Source organism: Furipterus horrens, unplaced genomic scaffold (genome assembly GCF_987537825.1).
Source record: "Furipterus horrens unplaced genomic scaffold, mFurHor1.1.pri manual_scaffold_4, whole genome shotgun sequence".
Taxonomy (NCBI): domain Eukaryota; kingdom Metazoa; phylum Chordata; class Mammalia; order Chiroptera; family Furipteridae; genus Furipterus; species Furipterus horrens.
The window spans coordinates 132,160,492-132,180,436 of record NW_028327174.1 but is presented as its reverse complement, the minus strand read 5'-3'; the positions used below and the strand labels follow the sequence as shown (position 1 = coordinate 132,180,436).

The window sequence follows — 19,945 nt, the reverse complement described above, 5'->3', positions numbered from 1 at the left end:
ATCCACTAAGGGGTGTATCTGAGAATTGCACCAGGGTATTATTCACATTGCATCATGAGAGGAAATAATGATATGCTTATTGTTGTCCTTAATAGCAATAACCACAGAAGTGCTTGTAAAGGTTTAATTGTCCACCATATACATATATGGTTGTGTGTGAAGAAAAGGAAAAGCACAAAGTTTAGAGAGTTTGATGGACCCTTCTGATTTGGACTCAGACATGACAGACCAGATGAAAGGCAACATTTGGGCCATTTTGATTTTTAAAATATATAAAATTTTCCCTTTTCATGCCACAAAATGACTTCAATTTTCTTCAGTAATATTTTATGTGAAAGTTGTCAGGAAACATTTATGTATAGTTAATTGTAACTATTAACAAAAAGACAAAAAAAAAAAACCCAACCAATACACAGATGGGTAGCAAATTTTATGCGCACAAACATATTCTTGCTGTAGTTAAGAAAGGATTTTTACTAATTGAGGGAAAGAAATATTTTGCATGTCATTACCATGGATTTGGGGAATCCAGGCCTATAAACTCTGGGACAATTATGTCCTTAATAAAACAAGAAGAGACATCTGTGTTTTTTAAAAAGAGGTTATTATAATTGACAATATATGTGTTGGACATCATCCTAATTATTTGAATTTGCTAATAATTGTCCTCCACATAATAGTAGCACAAGTTCAACTTTAAGATGCATATGTTTTGCTAATGTTAAGATTAGCTGATTAATATTGATGGCAGCTAAGGCCAGTGGCTAATGTCTGACATCTGTTTGGGAAATTACTGTTCCAATTCAGGAGGCTGGCATTTCTGTTGGGGTTAAAATGAGGGGTTATTGTGTAAGGAATTATGATTAGGGTTTGTGTATAGTTAAGGTTAGGAATAGGGATATGATCTATTTCATTTCTGTTCATCTCAGTGTATTTCTGGTGTCAAACTATTTGCTCTGTTCTGTGTTAACAGAGAGGTCTTCCCCTCTGTTCCCCCATGGAATGTTCACTGTGGCATATTATTTCACTTGCTCCTTCTGTGTTAATGGACTGATTGATCTTTTGTTCATTTCCTGTGTTAGTCCTTAAACAATCTTTTCATTTGGGACAGAGGCATTTCTTTTTGTTTCAGTTGGGTTTATTTATTTATTTATTTATTTATTTTCGAGTTATATCTAGATACTTTCATCTATTTAAAGTCAGGAATTAATTTTTACATCATCTCTTCTGGATGCAAACCTCAATCTTGATACTAAAATGACATCAAAGGGCATTTTAGTTTGGGGAGGGAAAGGTGAACAGATTTGTCCCAGAACTGTATGAAATTTTTGTGAATCAAATATTATAAACCAAAAAGAATATAATTGTCATAAAATTCTTGATATTTTTTCAGATGTAGTATTATTTCTTTTCTTTCTCTTTTTCTAGTAGACTTCAATTGGCTTTAAGTTTTAACTAGTAGTGTAGGAGAGGGAAAAAGCAGTGTATACACACAGCTTGTGCAAAGGGAGCAATGAAAGCCTGTAACCCACTTATTACAAAAAAGGGGTAGTAATGAAGTGAAGTAGCCACAAAGAATCAGAAAATGGATCAACTGGAAAAGCAAAGAATACTGGAAACTTTCAGTGTATTCAACAGAAGCTGAATTTAAAATTCCTTTTACTTTTATTTCTACTTTGCTTCACCTGAAAAGTCAAGTAGAAAAATCATCAAACTATTGAAATTTCAGGAAGTTTTCAGATACTTGAAAATCTTATTACATTAATGTATACTGCTTACCCGATGTATGTATTAATAATTAAGATATTCTGTACAGTACAGAAAATGGAAGTTTAACAAATTCTTGGAAGATTTTTTTTTTTCAGAAATGACTTTTAAAAAGTTTTTTTTTTTTTTTTTTTTTTTGTATGTGAAGGTTAAGGTTAACACCCAAAAATATTTTCTTAGTAAACATCTGTCTATGGGGAAAGCAAAATAAATCAGAAGAAAATTGAAATTAGCTAAGAGCATTTCATATTAATTGTAGGTTTGGGGTAGGAAAAGTGGTATTTTCTGTTATGATCTTGTAACAGGTGCAGAGTGAGGGTCCACAGAAAATAGAACATATTCCCCACAGCCCATGGCTGGGGGAAGGAGGAAGTGGATGATACAATGTTCAAGATACTTTGTATTACAATGGCAAGGTGATAGCCTAGCTCTGTCTTTCCTGAAGAGAAGCTAGTGTGTCCCAAGGCAAAAGGAGTACTGACTGAGAGCATACAGGGCTAATGACATAGCTAGGGGAGCCGGATATCCCTGTGTCATGGGGAACTCTAGCTCTGACTAAAGATGGCAGCAGAAAGCAGGTAAAAAATACCGGGAAACTGGCAAAAGTGCACATCATAGGAGAGGCCGAATGAGGTCAGAGGAAGTTCCAGGCCAAGCATTTTAAATAAGGGCAGGCTGAGAGAGAAAGGAGTAGGCATGCCGTCTGAAAAAGTAACCTAGAGTATGAGAAACTGTTTCAATATCATAAAGTAACTGGAAAAGCCAAGAATTGAATCTGGGTCAGGCAGATTGCAAAGCCAATATTTTTCCTATCTACTTTTTAAACAATTGATGCTTATCAATGCCTTAAGTACCAAACATTATGATGATCTCCAACTCTAAATGACATCAGTACCTGGCACTGTCACTGTCATTTTGAAAAGAACAAGGGTCTAAACAATTTCAAAGGACTAATCCAAAGTCATGCATAAATGGAAAATATAACACTGTCCTGATTATAACCAAATATATCAGTAATTACCCAAAGATTTGAGGTATAACATTAATCAGGAGGGATAGAGTGCTTGCTCTTTAGCCAATCCCATTTGCTACACTAATACCCAAACACAGAAGCTAATGTGGGGCATACTTGTTTTACAAATAAAATGATCAGTGTAAGAGACCTAAAATAAGACATGATCCCAACATTTTTATGTAAAAATATTCCATCGCCTCTGCTTCATGACCCAGAATTTGTGATGTAAATAATTTACAATAAATGTGAGATATCACCTGGTGTGTGTGGACCAGATATAAAATTAGTTTCAAAAAAAGTGGCAAGACCCTGAGTTGCAGAGACACATTCTATTTCTGACTCAAAATAATATTTTATTGATATTCACCTACAGGAAATAGTCATCTTTTTAAGAGTCATCTGCTTTGAAATTGCTGTTGCAATCACATATTATAATCTATAGAAAAACAGTGTATACACATGTTCAGTTTCCTATTATGCTTGTTATAAATAATTCAGAGACTAGAAATTCATTTCTATGTGGCATTCACTTTATCTTATGCATTGGTCCAAATATAGAATTATATAAACTGTTATTCAGTCGTTTACATATTTGCATATCTGAACATCAACTATGGGTTAGATAACAAGTTAATTAATAGGCTACAAAGAAAACTAAGACAAAGTTCCCTTCCACAGGAGACTACTGTATTCAGTCAAGGCTTTATATTTTTCAGATGTGTTCACTGTATAATTACTCTAGTCCTTACAGCAACCAAAAATGAAAAGGCCAGGAATAAGATGAGTTATTGTGCAGAGATAACATGGTAATGAGTATCTTTTCTATCACATTAGCCTCTATTTCCACTGTTTATAAGAAACATCTTTATTTGACTACTGAACCTGAAGTAAGTATCTGCTCCTAGAAAATATCTGATATAAACAGAGACACTGCTGAGACAAAGACCAAATATCATAATTAATACTATGATTTTACTCTTATTTTGAAGTATTATAAAAATATCTTCATGTACTGGCAACTATCCATCTGTACTGACCTAAAGATTCTGGACTATAAATATACAGGGATGAAGATGACAAACTTAAAAATCAAAGAGAAACCTAAGATCCTTTACTCACATAGGCTTTGAAGATTCTTTCTGCTGCATAAGTGACTCTGCTTCTTCAAAATAGAGACACATGCAGTGATATACATTTTAAACACAAACACACACACACAGGCCTTTAATGCAAACAAGTTTATTGATAGTCATCCCTATATTCTTCTATTATTCAAATCAACTGCAGAACAAATGGAGAAAGAGTAGAGTAATTATTTCTGGATGCCATGTTTCATATATTTAGAACATTAGAATTAGTTCATATTAAATAAGAGGTATGCTAATACATATATCAGAGAATTTCTCACTGAAAGGAACTTAGCAATTATGAAGTCTAATAGTTTTTGAATAATTTTAGCCATGTGAACATCTATCTATTCAAAAGCATTGTTCAAAGGAAATTCTATATGAAACAAACACAACAAACAATACCGCAGTGGGCTAGGAGAATAGAGCCCTCTGTTCCATATTCTCCCCATCTACACTTCTCCCTCATCCACAGAGGGGGTTTGCAGAATCCCCAGTCTTCAAAGGGACACTGTTTGACTATTCCTGATTCTAGACCTGATATTTCACTTTGTAAGGGAAGACGATAATGCTCAGAAAAGTGGTGGGATATACCCGAGGTCATTCATTAGTAAACATAAAGGCTGTGTCTTAAATCAACTTCCACAGAAGTTGACTATAATTTTGATTTTATTTACCCTGTTGAAAACCTGCTTTTAGAGATCATATGTTTAATATATAACTCAACAGTATGTTTTGTATCTTACCAGAATCCAAAATGAGAATGGTCAGAGTCATCAGAATCTTCCATTTTTCTTAAATCCAATTTCAAGTATGTCACAGATTCAGAATTGGCCTAAAAATTGTTGCTTCAATGTATAAGTACTCAATAGTAGGTCTAGGGATAGTACTAATACCAGAAAGAACTCAGAATCCAGTTCCTTTCCCTTGCTGTGTATCATTTGTGTAGGATATTATTTGTCTTCTTATTCCAGGACTGACACATATATTATGGTAACACTTAATAGTGAGGATAAATCACTGCAAAGAAATAGATATCTATATCTAAAGGAAAAACACACATGTTCACCCATAACCAAAACACAATCCCAACATATATTTCATGAGTTTGAAGTATTTGTTTTAACCCTCTCTAAATATAATTTAAATTGCTTTTTTGGTTGTCTGCTTTGTTTGTTCATACGGAAACCCCCCAAACTGAAAATAGATGTGTAGGGAACAAATACAGCATTCAAGTCACTCACTTAAGCATTTTCTTAGAGGAAAAAAAATGCTTGCTAAGAGTTTATATTCTAATACACTATAGAACTTTTACATTACACGTTGTTAATAATACCAAACCAAATTATGAAGTGAGTGACAGTTTAATCTTTTTTAATATTACAGGATATTGTGAGTTGTTGCCATTGTGCACTAAGAAGAAAGTCCTGTGCCTTTGTGAGCATGTGAGTGTGGTGTGTATGTGTATGTGCATATACATGTCTTTCTGAAGTTCACATTTTTCCATTTAAATAAAACTCTTCTGCAGGTTTATTAAATTATGTCAACAGTTAGACATATATTTTCTTTCCCAACATTGATGTTGGGAAAAGCATTTTAAAGTCCTCTAAAAGAATAATTTCCCATTCAAGCCAGGAGATCAAACCCTGAACAAATTCAATACAAGCCGAGAAATATAGCTGTTTTAGACACAGCACTAAACTAGGTAGAAAAACAAAAGCCCAATTGTCCCCTTATGCCCAAGAGGGGAAAAAGTGTGTGTGTGTGTGTGTGTGTGTGTGTGTGTGTGTGTGTGTGTTTGAGAGAGAGAGAGAGAGAGAGGTAAGGGAGGCAGTGGAGGAGAGAGAGGGAAAGAGAGAGAGAGAGAATGAGGGAGAGAAGGGGGAGGGAAAGGGGAAAAAGGCAATTAAGCTAATGCAAGTTGGGTGTCACAAGGTTATAGATATTTCAAGAGCTGAGCAATTTACCGTCTGGAAAAGGAGAAGAGCTCTTGCATAAAATGTCCCCCAGTTCAGATTTATTATGCTTTTAGTTGTGTTATATGTGATACAATTAGCAGGAGGTGCCAATAAGGCGTTCTCTCAAGGACATGGTCATCCTGTGCCATCTGTTATTAATTGCATTGTCCTTTCCACATCCAGCCAGAGGGGAAAAAGTTCTCTGAGAAACACCTGCAGATTCTCACAGCACAATGACTAGAATTTAAAAATACTTAAACAAAGGAGGAAGGATAGGTCTGAGCCCTAACAACTGCCCATCCTGAGTTGAAAAAGAAAGAAAAATTTATATAATGCGTCCTGATGCAACAGAATTCTCCGTTACTGAGGTGTTTTTCTTGTTCTTTTTCTTTTTTTGTCACTGTATTCTGCTACATTAATAGCTGTTCAGGCAACGTAATATACGAAGTAAGCGAAAATGAATAATTAGTATATTCTCCTTGAAAAATAGCCATCCTCTATTGGGTTGAATGAAAATTCAGATGTTTAAGTTGATTTTTTTAAATCAGAAAACAAAGATAGCAAAAAATGACTGCAAGATACATTTTTGTTTTCACTTTATTTTTGTGTCAGATTTTGGCATTTGTAGTGATTCATATCAGTCTTAAGAATACTGGTCTGAAAAATAATATTCCGATAAATATGCAAATACCTTCTCAATTTAGCATCTATTTTCATAGATATAATTTCAAAATATGAATCATTAATGGATGCTATTAAAATATAAATAGCTACTAAAACAATTTAAACTGATCTCAGAAGCGCTAACTTACTTTTACCATCTGTGCTTCCTGTCCTTTTCTCGGATTCCTCCCGGACTTGAATGTGGTAAAGCAGGCACCGCTACTGCCAGTCTTGTTTCCAGTTCTCGCATTTGAACAGAAATGCAAGTTCCACATGCTACAGGGTGAATCCCTAAAACACTTAACAGAAATGTTTTAAGTCTCCGTCATGACCAGTAATTCAAAATATTTCTAATAACAGCATTGAAATTCTTTTCAGTGGTTAAGGCAGGGAAGTATTTTAAAGGAAATGACTGCTATTTAACTGATACTTTTCTGGAAGAGTTGTTATGTAGCATAACCACCTACAGGTTGCTTGACAGTTAAATTACCTGCCTCATCTTATACACCTAGTTGTATCAAATCTATTTACAGAAACTTGACAAGGGAAAATAAAACCCTACTCAAAAGAGCATCATCAGTTATAGCTAATGCAAGAAAATGTAGAACAGGAAAACATTTTCTTTATACAAGGTTTCACATACTAAATTAGGAAAGTTCTCTATGCCTGTAACACATTGTTATATTAAAAATCTACAGTAAAATCAATTTCATGTATTAAAAAATCAAATATAAAAAGATTATTTTGAAACTTTGTTACAATTGATTCATTTTATTGAAAGAGGTAATTCCCTTGCTCCAGCATCCTCAGAAACTGCTCACTTTTGTATACTAAGCATACTTTTCTGTTTGAATATATTGATTATCTTTATCTTCTCTCATCCATTGCTTCATTTTGCCAAGAGTTTAAAAAGTACCCTTTTGCTGCCATAACTCCTATTACTTATTTCACTGAACATAATTTAAAGCATGTGGTTTGATGGTTATATTATTAAATAATTCAAAGATATAGAATAAGCATTTCCCAATGAATATTAACAGATGAAAAATTCCCTTTCTCATGACATGCATTTTAGATATAATTATTCAAACTGAATGCCCAAGCAGCTTTATACTGTTATTATCTTTCTTTCAGAAAAAGAAAACATCCATTCCTTATTGTTTCTAAAGATAAATAATATCTAAATAAAAAATTGCATGCAAGAATGCACTGCTTGAGTCAGTAACTAAATTAATGCTGTCTAGATCATGATTTTTATTGGCATGGACCCAGCAATGATCAATCAAAATATCAAGGCATTACATTTTCTTCATTTTCTTTTCTTTGCTTCATGCTCGTATCCTGTTGCTATTTGGTACTACTTTTAGTTGACAGCAGAGCCAAGCAGGTAACTTGTGGATCTCAGAAGTGGATTAGTATAGACTGAGTATGAAACTCTCCTAGGGGAAGATGCACATTACAGCAATGAGTTAACATACCAATTGTTCTCTTAAGACCTAGCTTTTAGATTCTTAGTCACAGAAATACAAGATCTTAGGATGTCCACTGAAAAGTTCATCTGAAAAAAAAATGTTTTAGTCAGCACAGATTAATATGTGATGATAGTATGACATGACTGTCAAAAATGCTAATGCAAACTTAAATAGTATTCACAAAGGTGGAGCAGTCCCTTGATGTATGCAAATTCAATATCCTTGCATTTGCAATTCATATGTGACCAGGGAAGTACATAATATGTATTAATTTAAATGGCAATGCTAACACCTACCTCATAATTGAGAGTTGACTGAAATAATATATTTAAAGCCCCCATTCTGCATTGGAATTCTATTTAATATATGGAAGCTTAATTGAATTCTCAGACCAAAATTCTACTTCCTGGGAATTTTTTAAACTGTTGGTGAATTTTTAAGGTCTTAACCATATCTTTCAAAAATATAAAGGTATCTAGAAAAAGGCAGAAAATTGAGCAATAAAGTGAAGAGATAAAAGTTCATTTTTTTCTGTCAGAAGAGACAAAGTTTTGAGATCTGGTTTGCTCATGGCAAGATGCAAATTCTTAGGCTAATGATATAACCAAGTTAGATCCCAGTTACTAAGTAGAAGAACTGTCGGTAATGAAATCTGCCTTATGAGTGTTCTGAACAAAAAAACTAAATCATCTATAGCCTCACTACAGTGCCTAACACATAACAAGTGTTAAAATTATGTTAGCTGGGGTGAGTAGTTACTAATAATCCCATTGGGCACTGGTCGTCAGATCTTTCTGAAATCTCTATTTTGCTTTATCCAGGATATACAAAAGGATACAATAACAAATTAAAGTGATTGAATAATGAGTTCTTGGAAAAGCCAGGTTGACTGAGAGCAAATGAAAGTTTTACACAGATGGTAGTTTATTTAAGACTGATAGTCCCTGCATTCCAATGTTTAGTGTTACTCTATGGTCTGTAGAAAATGTAGACCAACTCAATGAAGTTCCACCAATAAGCACCAATGAGCAAATGCTAAATGTGTTCACATTTTATCTTAATTTTGCGGGACAATATTAATCCATTTACACAAATTAGAGTATTGCCATATTAAAAAAAGAAAATACAGTTAATAACTTCTAATTCTAAATTTCTGTAATTTCCTTGAATCTTGTTCTTATGGAAATGCTGTGGACATTTTCTTTGTTCATTCATTAATTTATTGACCATATACTAAGAAAAGACCCAATACTAGGGGGGTTATGTCAGATAATATGAATACTTCTATAATATTAAACAATAGTTACTCTGCACTTACTAGCAGACATGCCTAATTGTGCTATATGGATTACTTCATTAATTGCCATAATATCCTTATTACTATGCCCATTTTAAACATGTAAAATCTTAGGCACAAAATATTTGAGGAGCCCTTTGCCCAAACTTGAAGTTGGGAGACTGGGACATTTTATTGAAATGGAAAAAAATATTCTTATTTACAAATTAACAGTGACCTGGACAGATTGTAACTGAGCAAACTGCATCACAGCCACATGTTGCCATGATACATGACCCAACAATTACTATTGAAGGGAACAGGTTTTTATTTACAGGATGTCACCCTTGGGGGGCTTGAGTGCTTTCCTGCTCAGAGCCCTTCTCTCCCATGAAACCCAGCACATCCCTTACTCCCCACCAGGCTACAAGCCAAAACCATGCCCAGAAGTTCCCCATATCCTTATCGGTTCTTAAGCTGGCTGCAAAAACACTTTCCTGCCCCCTCTGGAAAGTGCACTTGTGGGTTTCAGAGTCTCCATCCTCTCACAGCAGCTCTCTCCTTCAGGATCTGGGGCACATTGTCATCAGCCTCCATGTAGTGGTTCACTGAAAATGTGCCATGATACACTGGATCATGGTGGAGTTCAGGGAGCCACATGTCCCCAAAGAGTGGCTTCTCCATATGTTATTCAGAGAAGTAGAAGTCTGCATTCCAGTCACAGTTCAGCATTTCAGACATCTCCCACAAATCTGTGCTTCGTTGGGCAGGTACCCGCACAGCTCCCCCAGCTCTCTCCTTACACTCTTTCATCTTACAAAGCTTCTTACTTCACTGCAGACCACGTGCCTCCTTTCTTACTACCCCATGCCACACGGTGAAATTCCTCAGAGAAACAGAAGTAGCTCCTCTATCACTACAGAGAATATAGCGGAATCCCCTTTTCTACACCCTTCCAAACCTCATGGCTGTACCCTACACACCAGCCCTCATGGTGAACGGGGCACTCATCCTACACCCATCTATAACGTAGCATAAAATTTTCACAACAGATTTTGTGAAGGATGGGAAATAAAGCAGAGTGACTAGTATGGTACATGCCTATTGTATTAATTCAACATACTGCTTCTTTTATTACCATTATTAAAGTCCTGTTATTAACCTAAATCAAAATATTGATTTAGATCAGTAGTTCTTAACTGGGGGAGGTTTTTTACTTGCCAAACCACCTTCTTCAGTTAATATTTGGAGACATTTTTGTTTTCACAAGTTGGGTGAGGGTGAGAGTACTACTGTAGTATAGAGATGCTGCTAAACATCCTACAATGCACAGGACAGTCCTCAACAACAAAGTATTTGGCCCAAAGTTTCAAGAATGCTTAGATTGGGAAACCCTGGTTTAGATTATTCTGAGTCAAACTACTCTCTTAGAAAACAAAACTTGTAATTTAAATGGACCACTTCAGATTCCAAGAACTTTAGCTAGAAGTATCTATACTAAATAGACTGAGTGCCCTTTCCATTATGTTATCTTGTTCTTAGGCTAAAGGAAATGGCTTCTGCCCTTAATATAACAGGAGAAGTATCTCAAAATTTCCAGCCATTTAAGACATATAGTGTTGAAATTATAATTGCTTCTTGATCAAATTGGCTAAGTAGTTAAGAATTGCAGCTCCCATTGACCTGAATTAGGTATTCTGTGGTTTGTGTTTCGCACCACCATTCGACTTAGCTATTTTCAGGAAATGAGAGGGATTATGGAAAATCAATGCTGCAGGGGATGGCTAAAAGCATAATTACTTTAGCTTAGCACAACTTTCTTTACTAACATTAATTTGAGTTTATATTATTTATTATATAAGCTCATGTGTTTTATTCATATCAATTCAATTTGGAATGTAGTCAAAGGTATTATAAATGATTGATTGTGATTGGGACACATGAGACAGAGACCTAATGTCAGCTTAATTGATACTAGTTTTTTTTCTTTTAAGGTAGATAAAAGCTGTTTTTATGTTGTTATTCAATATCCATGTATTTTGGTCATGCCCTGAAGATTACAGACTTTAAAAATAAGAAGACAAATAGCATATATGGAAATCAAAGAAAACAGGAGAATCTATGAGAATTATCTACTTATTTACCTTTATCAAAATATCAACACTATCCAAAATATTCATATATCAACATGGCTTTTTATCCTCATAGAGGAAAAATAGCATTTTGCATTGAAATTTGTCTGTTGTGGCTGTGGTGAGATCCTGCAACAAGGAGAGATCCTGCTTCCCTGCAAGGATATGCTCTTTTGTTCCCTTGATCCATACAAGTGGAACCAAACAGACATTTCTTGACTTGTATTTTTTTTTAATTTTTTTTCTCCATGCAGGCAGCAGTATTCTTAGAAACAAAGAGAGGCACAAACTTCTTTCAACCAGAATACTTTTCCCTGGAACACTCACTGCCTTTACTCTGCACAATCTCCCTTCTTCCTTTCCTATCACATTTCATTAATTTTTGGTGCCTTCTTTTCTATGAAGGGAATACAAATAATAAGCTCTAGCAAGTGCAGTGTAGTTGCATCAAATAGGTACATTCTGTGAAGGAGGCATGAGGGATAAGCAATGTTATATTGACAAGCTGCACTAGAGGGCAAGAGAGAGAAGAATTCTAACAGCAGCTGCAGTTACAAAAAATAGAGAAGGTAAGCTTGTACATTTACTCTTGGGAGGTTAGTAAATGAAATTTGCTTAAAAGTCTCTTTCAGATATCCAGTGCTTACTTGGGAATAAAAATGACTCCACAAATCAGGTTAAAAAATTTTTTTATATCTATCCCAAAAGAGATTTCTTTGGTTTCTATGACGAAATATTTTAAAGACTAAACAAAAGCAAAAACAAAGAAACAAAAAAACAAACAAGAAAAACTTGCGGGGGAGAGGATTCCAGTTTGCTGGAACAAATGCACAAGGAAAAGATAATAAAGCTTTAACAAGGAAAAGAATCTTTCAAAAATCTATAAGCTGGAAAATTCCTTGACCTTTTTCTTCTGCAATTTGTTAGTTGGGTATCTCTGCCTTCTGATGAGATTTTGAGTTGGAAAATCAATGCAATGACTGTATCTTTGAACAGAGTACTGTCATGTGCTGGTAACCATATCTCTTATTACAACGAATATGAATTCAGATGGATAGCGAGGAGACATCTCAGTGGACATGGTAACCTTGTTTATTTATGTCATCCATCTACTGAACCAGCAAGGAGGAGGACCTGCTAGATCCTTAATTCATTTACTTGTTTGAAACTGCATTTCTACCCCATGTAGCTAGAAATCAGCTAAAAGACTTTTTTCTTAAAATAGCATGAACTGAAAAACCAGTCTCTGCTCTTTTTTGTGTTTTTGTTTAATAAAGGCTGAGTATAAAGTATTCTTGGTTTTGTGGTCAGAGTTTGGACCCAAGTTTTGAATAAACTAATGGGTTAAGTACATTGGAATGCATTATAAATTCTAAAATACAAACATACTGGAGATGTTGAATTAACTTGTGAAGTAAATTCTATTATAATTACAAATGATTAATTTCAAAGTAAAATGTATACTAATACAGAATAGTATATTAAAATTTAGGGGATATTAAGAAATTATCAAAAGATTCTTATCAAAAAATTGTTATTTCTAAGTAATTATTCCTAAGGCACTTACAAAGAATTGTTATTATTACTTAGGAATGCTCCAAAGGAAATGAACATTTATGGCAGCAATGTGAAAGGAGAAATAATTAGAATAAATGTGATTATTAAACAACTGGAAATTCTAGAATTTCTAATTCTGTAATTGAAACTTTAGAGGAGACACATTAGCTTTCCAAAATTTATTCTTAATATATAATTATACTTACATTTGGAAGGAAACTGATTTAGACAGCTATTTAATGTTCTTTTGATTTTCTGAGTAATTTTTCTTCTATTTTGTATATATGAATAAAACTATAATTACTCCTATTGCATAGAATAGGGAAAAAAAGCAAAAATTTTTAAGAGACTTCAAATTGTAGTATTTAAACAAACTTGACAGGAAAAGAACAGTGGAAGCATATTGAACATTTTTCTAAATATTGCTAACCCAGGTTTGATGAACCTACCAAACAGAGATGACTTCTGGGAATGAACAAAACTCACCATAATGAAGAAGGGGAGAATAGTCGGAAAATCCAACTTGTCTCTTTCCATTTGAAATGAGCCCCCTTTCTCTTGTGTAAATGTCATCAAGTAGTATGTAATGAAAACTTGACGAAACTCTGAGGGGAACCTGGTGCTTTTAGTAAATGATGTAAGCCCCATTGACTGACCATGAAATTTAGTTTGTGGATCTATTTATTGCTCCCTTTGTATGTGAGCTCCCTCCATTCTTGTGGAAGAAGAGAAGGAGACTGAAAAGAGGCAACCTCATATTAGCACTTTGGCAGAGTGAATACAGAGCACAGGGATACCTAGAAGGTTTATTCTTTCCTATGAATGGGCTCACTTGTCTAAACCAGTATGAAAAATGGCCTAGTGTGTTTGAAGGCAAGGAACAGATGATCAATGTGAATAAATATCAGATAAAGTTGATTTTGGAAGTAGAGTAGATATTTTGTATTAAATTGGGCAACTTTTAGCACCTTAAAATATTGTCAGTATTGTGTGCTTCCAAACAATAAAACGTTAAGCATACACATATATTTTTACATGAACTTTTCTTCCCATTGTTTCAAAACAAGCTATATTGAATTAATTCTTGACTACCTATTTCTATCAAGTATTTACTACCTGGCATTTAACGACATTAAAAAATCCCTTAACTTTAAATGCTTCTTAATAATTTAGAATAAGTTTCAGTCCCCAAAACAGAACTTTAAATCTTATGAGAAATTGCTCCTCAACTGATCAAGGCACTGACTTTTTCATAAAGAGATGTGAGTTTTCTTTTTTTTCATCCCATGGTGGGCCATTGATATTTACTTCACCAGAAGATTTCTCACAAAGTATTCAGAGTTTTGTTGAGTTTTCAGGAAGGAAATCTTCCCTACATTATATGTTCCTAAGATTTTGAGGTAAACATTTGCCTGTGTAAATTGATTCCTACTCATGCAATACAAATGCAACTTTTATACAAAACCAATTAATATTTTGAAATTTAAAAAATTAAGGAATAAAGTAAAAATTTAAAAATGATTTATGTAAGATAACTACATGATTTACCATATTACCCAAACAAATATTGTAACATTTTAGAGGTTGTTTTTTATCTTTGAAAAAGGAATACAGAAGAGAATTATGAAAGGAAAAAAGAAAACATTTCCCAAACTATACATTTACAACATGAAAAGACTGTTTGCAGTCTTGTCAATTAGTAGGACATGTGACAGCTATGCCTGCAGGTGGCACTAATATGTAACTAGACTGATGGCCAATAGGCTGATTGAGGAGTACAGGGTACTCTCCCACTCTGGTTCAATCTGTGATTTAGCTGCCTCCCTAGGCCTGAAGGCAGAGTTTGCTTCCACATAAACAAGGAATATCAAACCAGGAATCAATCATACTTCTGAGCAAAAAGGTCAAGTATTGAACTTAACCAGCTAGGTAAAAAACAAGCCACTTGTCAAATCTGTCCTAGGAACAGAGAATCAGATTGTTATTTCCTGTATCTCAATGGCAGCAGTGGTCTTGGGTTGGGGATGCTGGAATGATAACAGAACTGAAATACAATACTTCAAAACTCAAGTTTTACCAGTAAAATGGATTTGGGGACTATGTGAAAAATCAGTGACACATGAAGAGTATTATTTTTACATATTATCCCTAAAATATTGAGAAGTATATATATATATATATATATATATATATATATGTTTTTTTAAATTCTTTTTTGGATAGTAATTAAGTGGCTCTCATCTTCTAAGTGATGTGATGGGAATTTTATCCATCATTTCATTTAATGCTTACATACACAAAAAACGTAAATCTCATTTACAATTTAAAACTGAGCAAGCTAAGCTCAGAAAGGCTGATGAATTTGATTCAGCTCTGATAGCTAGTATGTGATACAGCCAGAAATTAGACCAGTTCTCTGTAGAGCTAAAGCCCATGTTTTTTCTACCAAGCCAATTTGAACTTAATTATTTTGTGTTTTTTAAGTTAACTGATCTCTGTTGCTTTGCTTTTAATTAATAATATGTTGGAATGTTTAATTTTTCACTAATGTTAATAGGTTAAATGTTAATTATGGGCAAACTAGGTTGTTTTCTATTATTCTGATCAGCATAAGTAACAATGGACTTTAGTTGACACTATTTTTTAGTCTTGGTTTTAAGAATGAAGAAACATTTTTTTTCTCTTTTGCAAAATCAGACAAATACAATATTTTCCTTGTAATAAATGTTATGATATAAATGTAATAGTTTCAAAGATAATTACGTTTTTTTAAATTTAAGAATAACCTTGCAGGATTAATGTGGTATAATAAGATATAAATGTAATCACAGCCTGTAAACATTCTAGTTATTGCTTTTATGAAAAATTTGAAAATGACTTTAAAAATGTGTCCAACACTAAGCAAGAGACTAACTTGATTTTGGGTGGTATAAAATTTAGAGAGAGTTATGAAATATATGTTGTCAGAATTTCTGCTATCCTGTGCCCTCTGCTTTTTTATTTAATTAATTGATTGACTGGGAAGGTAGACATACCCATAGATAAAAAAAAAAAAAGGGAACATTTTTGAGCCTCTCTTATGTTCCAGTGATACTGGGGTGCTTTTCATCCATTGCCTTGTTTCAGCTCCTGTAAAATTAGTATTGCTTTCTCCTTAGTACTAAGAAAAACTGAACTGAAAGAGGTCAGCTGATTTGGGAAACAGCACAAAAGATATTTAAATCTACATCTCTGTAGCTGTAAACCTACAACTCACTTTTTCCTGCTACTTCAAGGACTTAGTGGAGTTGAAAAAAGATCACAGACTTCTTTGGCTTTCCTTTTTAGTGCTCACAAAATAGATGTTCGAATAATAACATGAGGGGAAAACAAGGAAACCTGGGGAAATTGTCGTAACTTACGTTTTAGGCTATTGCACTTAATATACTTGAATGCAATTGCTAACGTGCAATACATAGATTGCATATTTATAAATTGAATTCAATTCTCTTTTTTACATTGACTGTCACTTTAATATTCATCGGGTAATTTTATTTTCATTTTTGTGGCTCTTTAGTAGACATTGGTTCTTAATCATTTAAACTTCATATTTACCACATAGATTTTCAAGTGAGATTTGTAAAAAATATATATATATATTTTTTTAATATATGTATGTTTTAAGGAAATAGTTTTATAAATTCTTTTTGGATTCCAGTATTCTTTAACTTTTTTCGCCATAATTTAGGTCTGATTAGTGTAATTTTTGTTGGAGCAGCTATCTGCTTCTAAAATAGATAACATTTTCAGAACTTTAAAGAGAAAAACTGTTTGTAAACTTTATGAGGATTACATGAAGCCAAGTTAGGAATAACATGTTACGATGAAGAGAGGAAGGCAACAAATAAAAACATCATGACACAGCCATCATAATTTGTTAGTATGGACTATATAATTAGTAAGGCTATTACTTTCAAAAAAATTCAAAAGCATGTTTCATTGAATATTAATCTTGTGAGTTGTCCTGCCATTTCCAAATTACACATACACACACATGTACACACTTTTTTTTTTTCAAAAATTACCTAAAAATTTACACTGGGACCAGCTGTAATAACATTGTTATTAGATGAATGTCCGTTGCCCACTAAAGATGCACTCCAGAAATTGACAGAAATCCTCAATTTAAATGGAGAAGTGACTTGCCAGGACTCAGCTCGTCCGGCCAAACACAGGAACACATCTGCTGTCCTAGGCTGCTTGGCCGAGAAACTAGCAGGTCCTGCAAGTATAGGTTTACTTAGCCCAGGAATACTGGAATATTTGCTACAGTGTCTGAAGTTACAGCCCCACCCCACAGCCATGCTTTTTGCACTTATCGCACTGGAAAAGTTTGTACAGACAAGGGAAAATAATTGACTATCTCTGAATCCAGTATTAGTGACCAGCTTCTCACATTGGAGTCCTGGGCTGATGACCCTGATTATCTGAAACGTCAATTGGGTTTCTGTGCCCAGTGCAGCTTAGACAATATCTTTTTGAAAGCAGGTAGGCAGTTGACCTATGAGAAAGTGGAATTGAAGAGCATCAGGGCCATGCTGAACAGCAATGATGTCAGCGAGTACCTGAAGATCTCGCCTCATGGCTTGGAGGCTCGCTGTGACGCCTCCTCCTTTGAAAGCGTGCGCTGCACCTTCCGTGTGGATGCTGGCGTGTGGTACTACGAGGTCACCATGGTCACTTCTGGCATCATGCCGATCGGCTGGGCCACACGCGACAGCAAATGTCTCAATCACGAAGGCTATGGCATTGGGGACAACGAGTACTCCTGCGCATACGATGGCTGCCGGCAGCTGATTTGGTACAACGCCAGGAGTAAGCCCCACCTCCACCCGTGCTGGAAAGAAGGAGATACCGTAGGATTTCTGTTGGACTTGAATGGAAAGCAGATGATATTTTTAAATGACAACCAGATGCCACCTGAGAAGCAAGTCTTTTCATCTACTGTATCTGGATTTTTTGCTGCAGCTAGTTTCATGTCATATCAACAGTGTGAGTTCAGTTTTGGAGCAAAACCATTCAAATATCCACAATCTATGAAATTTAGCACTTTTAATGATTACACTTTCCTAACAGCTGAAGATAAAATCATATTGCAGAGGCACAGACGTCTTGTTCTGCTGAAGCAGGTCAGTATCCGGGAAAACTGCTGCTCCCCGAGCTGTGACGAGGTAGCAGACACACAGTTGAAGCCATGTGGAGACAGTGACCTGTGCATAAATTGTGCCTTGCAACTGGAGACCTGCCCGTTGTGTCATAAAGAAATAGTGTCTAGAGTCCGACAGATCTCTCACATTTCATGACACACGTGAAGAGGCATCATGGACTTATTTCTACTCAATTCCAGCCAACGTTGAAAAGGAAAAAATATATATAAAGAGCTTATACAACTCAACATCAAGAAAACAAACAACCCAATTAAAAACTGGGCAAAGGACCTGAACAAACACTTCTCCGAAGAGGACATACAGAAGGTCCATAGACACATGAAAAAATGCTCAACATCATTGGCCATCAGGGAGATGCAAATAAAAACCACAATGAGATACCACTTTACGCCAGTCAGAACGGCCATCATCAACAAATCAACAAACAACAAGTGCTGGCGAGGATGTGGAGAAACAGGAACCCTACTGCACTCTTGGTGGGAATGCAGACTGGTGCAGCCACTATGGAAAACAGTATGGAATTACCTCAAAAAACTAAAAATGGAACTGACTTTTGAACCAGCGATTCCACTGCTAGGATTATACCTGAAAAATCCTAAAACCCTAATTCAAAAGAACTTATGCACCCCTATGTTCATAGCAGCACTGTTTACAATAGCTAAGTGCTGGAAACAGCCTAAGTGCCCATCTGTAGATGAGTGGATCAAAAAACTGTGGTACATCTACACAATGGAATACTATGTAGCAGAAAGAAAGAAGGAACTCCTGCCATTTGCGAGAACATGGATGGAACTAGAGAGAATTATGCTTAGTGAAATAAGCCAGGCAAAGAAAGCAAAATACCATATGATATCACCTAATACAGGAAACTAAAGAACAACACAAACAAAGGAACTAAATAGAACAAAGAGCAGAATAGCAGTCAATAGGGGGGAGCGGGGAGGGAGAGAAGGGGGATAAGTAAGGGAAGGGTCTAGTCAAAGAACCTGTATAAATGACTCATGGACATGGACAACAGGGAGGGATATGATTGTGGGAGAAGGGGTGGGCTGGGCAGGGGGGAGCAATGGGGGAAAAATGGGACAACTATAATTGAAACGCCCCCCCCAAAAAATAAATAAATAAAAGAAAAAAGAAAAAGAAAGAAAAAAAAAACCTTCTTTTTTTTAACTAAGGACCTCTCTCAATTTAGTTGACTACAACATTTACCTTCCATGTGACACCTGTTAGTAACATCTAGAACTAGAATTCAAAAGTCATATTGGAAGACACTGTTCAAAGGACATCCAAAGCAACAATAGAGAAGGATTTACTATACTCAATTTGAAAGATTTGAGGAACTTGAAATAATATAGATGAGAAGCAATGAACTCAGGATAGAATGTAGTATTAATCTGATTTAGTGACTATTAGGTGAAGAGGAAAGAGTCACACATACTGAATCTGGTTTGAGTGATTGGTTAACCAGTGGTGTTCTTACTGACAAAGGGAAGTCAGAAAAAGAAATGTTAGGGTAAAAGTAACAAGTTCACTTTTGGGCAGTTGTTTAGGAAATACTTGAAATTCACTCAGGTTGATTTTTTTCTGGTAGAAGCTAGAAATAGGTGTGGCTTATAAAAAAAACAAAATCCCAGAAAAGATGTAGATGTTGGAGTCAACATGCTGTATAAAGCCACTGAGAGATAGATGGGACTCAGGATCACTTCATCTTTAATGGGTAGGGATCCAAGTTGCCAAATTACTTCATTAAATTCATTAAGTGGAGCAAGAC

General features: G+C 34.9%; 1 pseudogene; it reads left to right on the top strand.

Annotated features, from left to right (window-relative positions):
* Nucleotides 1-17,047: 17,047 nt before the first annotated feature.
* Nucleotides 17,048-18,309, top strand: LOC150012873 (RING finger and SPRY domain-containing protein 1 pseudogene; annotated as a pseudogene).
* The last annotated feature ends 1,636 nt before the right edge of the window (nucleotides 18,310-19,945 follow it).